This window comes from Artibeus jamaicensis, unplaced genomic scaffold, assembly GCF_021234435.1.
Source record: "Artibeus jamaicensis isolate MK-2021 breed Jamaican fruit bat unplaced genomic scaffold, CSHL_Jam_final contig_452, whole genome shotgun sequence".
In the NCBI taxonomy this organism is placed as follows: Eukaryota; Metazoa; Chordata; class Mammalia; order Chiroptera; family Phyllostomidae; genus Artibeus; species Artibeus jamaicensis.
The window spans coordinates 852,287-861,103 of NW_026521837.1; positions in this window are offsets into that span (position 1 = coordinate 852,287).

The window sequence follows — 8,817 nt, forward strand, 5'->3', positions numbered from 1 at the left end:
TCCTCTTAAAGGGCCCATACATAAACTTACTTTGACTCACTCCTGAGTTCTAATGCGGGGGCAGCAGCTTGAGGAGCACCAGAGGCATATGGGGACAAATTGAAGTGTCTGGCATCAGAGTGAGAGCTGAGGGGGGGCAGTTTTCTCCCAAATAAAAGTGCTGACAGTGGCCATTGTTCATTTTCTGAGCCCACCTCCAGGAGAGCTTGCAGGCTGGAACCAGTGAGTCTCCATCAACCTGACTCACAATGTTTGCCCTACCCTAGTGATTCCCTGAGGACCTGCCCCACCCAACTTTTGAGCAGACCCAAGCTGTTTCCATTGGCTTTTCTGTATGAATGACTTGTCCTGGTTCATGCTTCAGATTTTCCAAAATTCTTTCAAACAAGCAGCATCTGGCCTCAGTGAGCTTCATACTTCTTGCTAAGTATGAAGTATGAATGCTTCTTGCCCCAAGCCTGACACTAGCAGCTTGGAACCTTGGGAAAATCACATGACTGCTATATAAAATGATGATTTAAAACCTTGTTTGCATCACAGGTATGTAATAACAACCAGAAATAACAATAGTTACCACTTATTGAGCACTTCTCGGGTGCCAGGCTCTCTCTAAGCATTTACACATTATTTCATTTGATTCTCATAACACTGCTATGAAGCAAATATCATTATATCTTTCTTTTACTGATGAGGAAGTCAAATCATTTGCCCATGGTCACAAAGTTAGCAAGAACAGGACCAGGATTTGGACCCAGGCCTGTCTAGCTCCAAAATTGTACACAGACCTATTGTGTAAAACTGGGCCTCAAATAAGATAACAGTGCACATGAAAGACTGTACTAATTACATGGGTTGAAGTAACTTGATCATATTGCTTTTGCTTAATGCTTTATTATTGTTTGTAAAAATTGGTTCTTTTGAGACATTTCCATGTCCATATAAATGTCAGCATAAGCTTGTTGATGTCTGCAAAAATCTTGCGGAGAATGTAGAAACTGTATTAAATCCATAGACCAATTTAAGGAGAATTGACTTCTTTAGTATGTTGAGTCTTCCAATTCATGAACAGAGTTTATCTTTCTAAGTATTTAGGTTTCTTTGATTTCTTTTATCAGCATTTTATAATGTTCATCATACAGAGCTTATAATAGTTTTTAAAAGATTTTATGCCTAAGCATTTTATTTTCTTTGGATCAATTGTATTACAAATGATATCGAGTTTTGTATTTAATTTTCCAATTATTTGTTGTCAGTATTTTGAAATGCAGTTGATCTTGTACCTATGACCATACTGAACTCACAGATTAGTTCTAGGAGTTGTTTTCCTAGATTCTCTGGGATTTTCTAATAGATGCTTGTCATTTGCAGACAAAACAGCTTTATTTATTCTTTTCCATTTTTTCTTTGCCCTTTTCTTCTCCCTTCCTTCCTTCCTTCCTTCCTTCCTTCCTTCCTTCCTTCCTTCCTTCCTTCCTTCCTTCCTTCCTTCCGTCCTTCCTTCCTTCTTCTCTCTCCCTCCTTCCCTCTTCCTTCCTTCCTTCCTTCCTTCCTTCCTTCCTTCCTTCCTTCCTTCCTTCCTTCCTTCCTTCCTTCCTTCCTTCCTTCCTTCCTTCCTTCCTTCCTTCCTTCCTTCCTTCCTTCTCTCTCTCTCTCTCTCTCTCTCTCTCTCTCTCTCTCTCTCTTTCTTTCTTTCTTTCTTTCTTTCTTCTTTCTTTCTGGTTTTATTGCAATGACTAAAACATCTACTATTCCAAATACAAATGTCTTGAATTGAATATTTTGGTAAAAATAGTTATCCTTGTCTTGTTCCAGATTTTGAGGGGAAGCATTTAGTCTTTCGCCATTAAGTATAATGTTAACTCTGAGGTTTTTGGAGATGTTCTTTATGCTTAATATCCTGAACCTAGCATCAGGACTGGCTTGTGCTAAACTCAAGGCACATGATTCAATCTGTGTGGAACAGAAAAAGTTTCTATACCTGAAATAAATTCCCCTTGGTGATAGTGTATTATTATTTTTGTATTATTATTGAATTTTATTTACTAATGTTTTGTTAGGACTTTGATGTTATAGCTCAAGAGAACTATTGGTCTTTAGTTTTCTTTTTTGTACTATCTTTGTCTGATTTGGGTATCAGGGTAATACTGGCCTGATAGTGAGTTGGAAATTATGCTCCCTCTTCATTTTTCTGGAAGAGATTGTGTCAAATGAGTGTTAACTTTTTAATGTTTAGTAAAATTCTATAGAAATCATGATGATCTGAAGATTTCTTTTTCAAGAGTCTTAAAACTTTCAATCTGAGTTCTTTGTGATTACAAGACTTTTAGTTGCCTATTTCATGTTAGCTGGTTTTTAGCAGTTTTAATGGCTGCAGGATCTGATGTGATATCCCATTTCATTTTTATGTTTTTTCATTCAGCGTCTTTGGGCAGTTTGTTTAAAAACTTTTATTTTTTTTCTTCCCATGCAGGTCTTAGTTCAAAGTGGACATTTGATTTTTTTTTTAATTGGTAAAAGGCAGCAGCTGGGTTTAAAGTAAGGGAGGAGTGTTGGGAATCTTGCTGACTCCTCTATCCCACTTCCACCTGTCCTTACACTGTGCAGTTTGACAACCACTAGCACTGGACATACATTAAATATTGTCTGCGCTGTGGGTTTCAGACCAAGGGAATTCTCATTATCATTGAAACTATGTTAAGCAAGATTAGATTACTTTTCATGAAACACTTCCAGACTTCAGGATTGTTATATCCCAGGAATATTACTATGAACAATTATCACTGTGTTTTATAAAGAAAAGGAGAAGGTATGGGTTTGACAGAGTCTATTCTGACTATGCTATATACTTGGTATATTACTTAGATGTCCTCTGCAGCAATTTTGTCCCAGGAAGGTGTAATTGAATTATAGCCCCAGTCAATTCCATTGTTTGTGCAAGTTAAAGTTCTTCCCTTCTTTTGCTGATTTCTGGGTTTAATATGGTCTAGACCTTGGTTCATAAATTTGTGCTTACCCCACCTAAATTTTCTTATTAAAAAATTGTAAAAAAATTAGAAGCAAGACAAAGAGTGGGTGGTATGGCCTTTCAGTGTTCTCTCAGAGTGTTTTGTATAGGCCATTTTGGTAATTTGATCATTTAGGGCAGAGGTTGGCAAACTTTTCCTTAAAGGATCACATAGTAATTATTTTAGACTTGCAGGCTATACACTTTCTGTCACAAGTACTCAACTCTCTTGTTGTAGCTTGAAAACAGCCACAGGAAATATTTAGCCAAATGGGCATGGCTATGCTTCAAAAAAATTTTTTTAAATTTATAAACTAGGTGGCTAACCTGCAGGCCATGGTTCTGTCATCTTCTCATAGTGAATGTACCAGTATCATTTTTCTGCAGGTATCTGTCCAATTTTCTCAACACCATTTATTGAATAAACTATCTTTAACCCATTGTATATGCTTGCTTCCTCTGTTGGTGATTAATGAACTATAAAGGTGTGGGTTCCTTTCTGAGCTCTCCATTCTGTTCCATTCATCTATGTGTCTGTTTTGATTACTAGAGCCTTATAGTATAGTTTCATATTAGGTAACATGATTCATTCAACTTTGTTCTTCTTTCTCAGGATTGCTGTTGCTGAGTGGGGACGTTTGTGGTTCCATATAAATTTTTGAAATATTTGTTTTAGTTCTATGAAATATGTTATTGGAATATTGATAGGAATTGCATTGAATCTATAGATTGCTTTGGGTAGCATGGGCATTTTAATGATGTTAACTCTTCTTATCCATGAACACAGTATATGCTTCCATTTATACATATCTTCTTCAGTTTCTTTTCTCAGCTTCTTATAATTTTCTGAGCATAGGTCTTTTACCTTGGTTTGGTTTATTCCTAGGTATTTTATTCTTTTTGTAGCAATTGTGAATGAGATTGTTTACTTAATTTCCCTTTCTGTTAGTTAATTATTGGCATTTAAAAATGCAACTGAGACTTCCACCAAGATGGAGGCATAGGTGGAAACATTGTGCCTTCTCACACAACCAAGTGTAAAAACAACAAAGTTTTAGCAATAAAAACGCAGCTAAATCACAGAAAATTGAACTATATGGAAGTCTGACAACAACGAACCATTCAGCCAAACTGGTAAGAGGGGTAGAGCCAGCAGCAGAGCGGGGTTGGGCAGGAAAGATCCACCAGACCAACCCGGACCCAGGCACGTGACCTAGGTGCACAGGCAGCCATGGGCAGATACCAGGTGTGGAGTAGCAGCAGGCAGGCGCACTGAGGGCTGACCGAGGTCACACATTCGCGCACAGATAAACCAGCAAAGGAGCAAGCAGTGAGACGGACCGTGTAGGCCCCAGTGGCAGGAAGCAGCAGAGGGGTCTGCTATTGTCCCTCTCTGACCCTGCCCCCACATATAGCATCACAAACCAGTGACCTGGGTGGTCCTGCCCTGGTGAACACCTAAGGGTTCCCTCCTCATACGTAATAGGTGAGAACAGAGCAAAATATTATGGCTCAAGAAGAACTTAAAGCCCCAGAGCCCATAACTCTAGGCGACCAAGAAATAGCCAAACTTTCAGATGCACAGTTCAAAACACTGGTGATCAGGATGTTCACAGAACTGGTTGATTTTAGTCACAAATTAGATGAAAAATGAAGGCTACACTTAGAGAAATAAAGGAAAATGTATAGAGAACCAATGGTGATGGGAAGGAAACTGGGATTGAAATCAATGGAGTGGACCAGAAGGAAGAAAAAAATGACCAAACAGAAAAATATGAAGAAACAAGAATTCAAAAAAATGAGGAGAGGCTAGGGAACCTCCAGGACATCTTTAAATGCTCCAACATCTGAATTATAGGTGTACCAGAAGGGAAGAAGAACAGCCACAAGTGGAAAACTTATTTGAACAAATAATAAAGGAGAACTTCCCCAATCTGGCAAAGGAAATAGACTTCCAGGAAATCCAGAAAGCTCAGAGAGTCCTAAAGAAGTTGGACCCAAGAAGGAACACACCAAGGCACACCATAATTACATTAGCCAAGATTAAAATGAAGGAGAGAATCCTAGAAGCAGCAAGAGGAAAGGGAACAGTCACTCACAAAGGAGTTCCCATCAGACTGTGAGTGGATTTCTCAAAAGAGACCTTACAGGCAAGAAGAGACTGGAAAGAAGTATCCCAAGTCATGAAAACCAAAGACCTACAACCAAGATTGTTCTATCCAGAAAAGCTTTCATTTAGAATGGAAGGGCAGATAAAGTGCTTCTCAAATAAGATCAAATTCAAGGAGTTCATCATCACCAAGCCCTTATTATATGAAATGTTAAAGGGACTTATCTAAGAAAAAGAAGATAAAAAAGATAAACAGTGAAAGGACAGCAAACTCACAGTTATTAAGAACCACACCTAAAACAAAAGCAAACTAAGAAGACAGCTAGATCAGGAGCAGAACCATAGAAATGAAGATCATATAGAGGGTTAGCAGCAGGGGAGTAGGAGAAGGAGAGGGGGGAGAAGGTACAGAAAATAAGTAGCATAGATGGTAGGTAGAAAATAGATAGGGGGGAGGGCAAGAATAGTAGGGGAAATATAGAATCTAAAGAACTTGAGACATGGGGTCATAAACTAAAGGGGGGAGTGGTGGGGGAAGGGATGTGCTGGGTGGAGGGGAATGAAGGGGGGAAATAGAACAACTGTAATGGCGTAATCAATAAAATATATTAAAAATGCAACTGACATCTGGATGTTAATTTTGTATCCTGCTACTTTGCAGAATTCATTTATCAGTTCTAGCAGTTTCTTGGTGAAACCTTTGGGGTTCTCTATGTACAGTATCATGTAATCTTCAAATAAAGGCAGTTTTATTTTTTCCTTTCAAATTTGGATGTCTTTTTTTTCTTCTTCTTGTCTGATGGCTGTTGCCAGGACTTCCAGTAATATTTTGAATAAGAGAGGTGAAAGTGAACATCACTGTTTTGTTCCCAATCTTAAGGGGAATGCTTGTAGTTTTTGCTTGTTGAGAGTGAATCTGGCAGTGGGTTTATCATATATGGCCTCTGGGTCATCTTCTTACACTACACACGAGAATAAATTCAAAATGAATCAAAGACTTAAATGTTATACCACAAACCATAAAAATTCTGGATGAAAACATAGGTAGCAAAATCTCAGACATTGCTTGTAGCATTTTTTTTAATCGGATTTATCTTCTGAGGCAAGGGAAATGAAAAAGAGAAACAGGCAGGTATTTTACTTATGCTAAGTGAAATAAGCCAGTCAAAAAAAGACAAAAGCATATGATTTCACCCATATGTGGAATCTAATGAACAAACTGAAGTAACAGAGAAAACAGGGAGACTCAGTGTAATAGGGATTAAGATGACAGCTAGTGGGAGGGGGGTGGGGGTATAGGGATTGGGCAAAAGAGAAAAATGACTCATAGACATGGACAATAGTGTAATTACTGGAGGGAGGAGAGTACAAGGGGAATAAGTGGTAATGGAAAAAATACAATAAAGATATTTTTAAAAGGTGAATATGCATTTCTTAACTTACTATTTGCTCTGATTCAGAGCCCAGACAGTGAAATTAATGTTAGCTTCTGAATTTTTTTCTAGTAGAAATGCAAATTATTTATATCTGAAGGTTATGCTTTAATAACTCCGTAGGATACTAATTAGTTTTGTATCCAATCTAACAATTTATTCTAACATTCTCTTTCACAGGGCTACAGATATCCAATTTCCCCAACTTCCTGAAACTAGCTATCTACCCTCCTTGGCTCCTCAGTAAGTTGAATGAGCTATCAACATGTACTTTATGAGAATAAAAAAAACCTTCGGAAATAATATTTTTACATACCAAACCTAAAGTTCACCCTATTTCAGTGGTTTTCCCTTCATCCTCATAAGATCACATTCAATTGAGATCTAAGGGTTTTATCATCATTGACTAAATATTTGAAGAGTTGTTACAAGATAGGGAGTCACTGCAGAGCACATAGCCTTTTACCATCTGCTCATTTCTCCCTCCTTTCCTCTTCCTTTCATCTCTCTTATTTTCTTTTTCCTGGAATTTTGATCCTTTTTCTCCACATATGTAAATTCTCTTTTGTATAGAGTAGCTCAGTTGAATGAAAGCTTTTAAACTATCATGAACTTTCTTTATATAGTACTGTGAGATTATAATTTTTTCCTCCTTCTCTATAAGAAAATTTTGTTTTTGAAATAAACTCTTGATTACTTTGTATATTTTTCATTTTTTCCTTTCATAATAGTAATGTTTTAATGAATGGGTATTTGGGAGCAGAACACAGCTTTATGTGTAAGTGTAATTATTCTAGCAGTGGTTGAAGCAGCTTTTCTCAAAGTTATTTTTTCTTTTCTAAAATTTTCTTCAGTAGTTTTTATTTTTCTTATATCAATTATAGAATAACCTACTCAACCTCTTTTCATTTTCAGTCATCTCATTTACATGATTTACATTCAGTGTGTTAATTTAGTGAGAAGAAGGAGTATTCACCAACACTGGGATTCCTCACTACACACATGCCTGAATGACCAGAAGTAGTGAAACAATCCAATTGAAATGGGCAGAGGACCTGAACAGACACTTCTCCGGAGAACACACACAAATGGTCAACAACTATATGAATAGATGCTCAACTTCATTAGCTTTAGGGAACTAGAAATCAAAACTATGATGAGATACCACCTCACATCTATTAGAATGGATATTATCAACAATACAAGAAAAGTGCTGGAGAGGTTGTGGAGAAAAAGGAACTAACATCCACTGCTGGTAGGAATGTAAACTGGTACAGCCACTGTGGAAAACAATATGGAGGTTCCTCAAAAAATTAAGAATAGAGTTACCATATTATCCAGTAACTCTTCTTCTGGGTATTTAGTAAAAATTTTGAAAATATTTATTTGCAAAGGGGGGTTACTGGATATTTTTATTGCATATCCTATATTTATTGCAACATTGTTTATCGCAACATTAATCATGGTGGCCAAGACATGGAAATAACTAGTGTCCTTTGATAGAGGATTGGATAAAGAAGATTGGCACATATATACAATGGAATACTACTCAGCCATAAGAAGAGATGAAATACTGCTATTTGCAATAACATGGATGGAACTTGAGAATATCATGCTAAGTGAAATGAGTCATTCAGAAAAAGCTAAGAACCATATAATTTACTTAAGTGTAGGATATAGAAACCGAAACTTGTAGACACAGATAACAGTATGGTGGTTACTAGAGGGAAGGGAGGCAGGAGGTTAGTAAATGGTAGAAGGGGCCAAATACATGGTGACAGTAGATGATTTGACTTTGGGTGGTGGACACACAGTGCATTATATAGGTTTCAAGTGTACATTTCTATGATCATGTATCATAGAAATGTACACTTGAAACCTATATAATTTTATTACCCAATGCCACCCCAATAAATTTAAAATATTTTTTGGTATGTGGTGAGAACACAAGATTTTTTGTCTTACCAGATTTCAAGTATAAAATATAGTATTAAATATCGTCAAGAATGGATCTCTTGACCTTATTCTTCTTGCATAACAAGTAGTGTATTCTTTGATCAATATCACCCCAATTTCCCAACACCCCTCAAATCCTGGAAACTACCATTCTACTCTGTTTTTTTTTAAATGAGTTTAACTATTTTAGATAATGCAGGATTTGTCTTTCAGTATCCAGCTTATCCTACTTAGCATAATGTCCTTCAGGTTCATTTATGTTGTCACAAATGATAAGACTTCTTTCTTTTTTAAGTCTGAATATATTTCTGTGT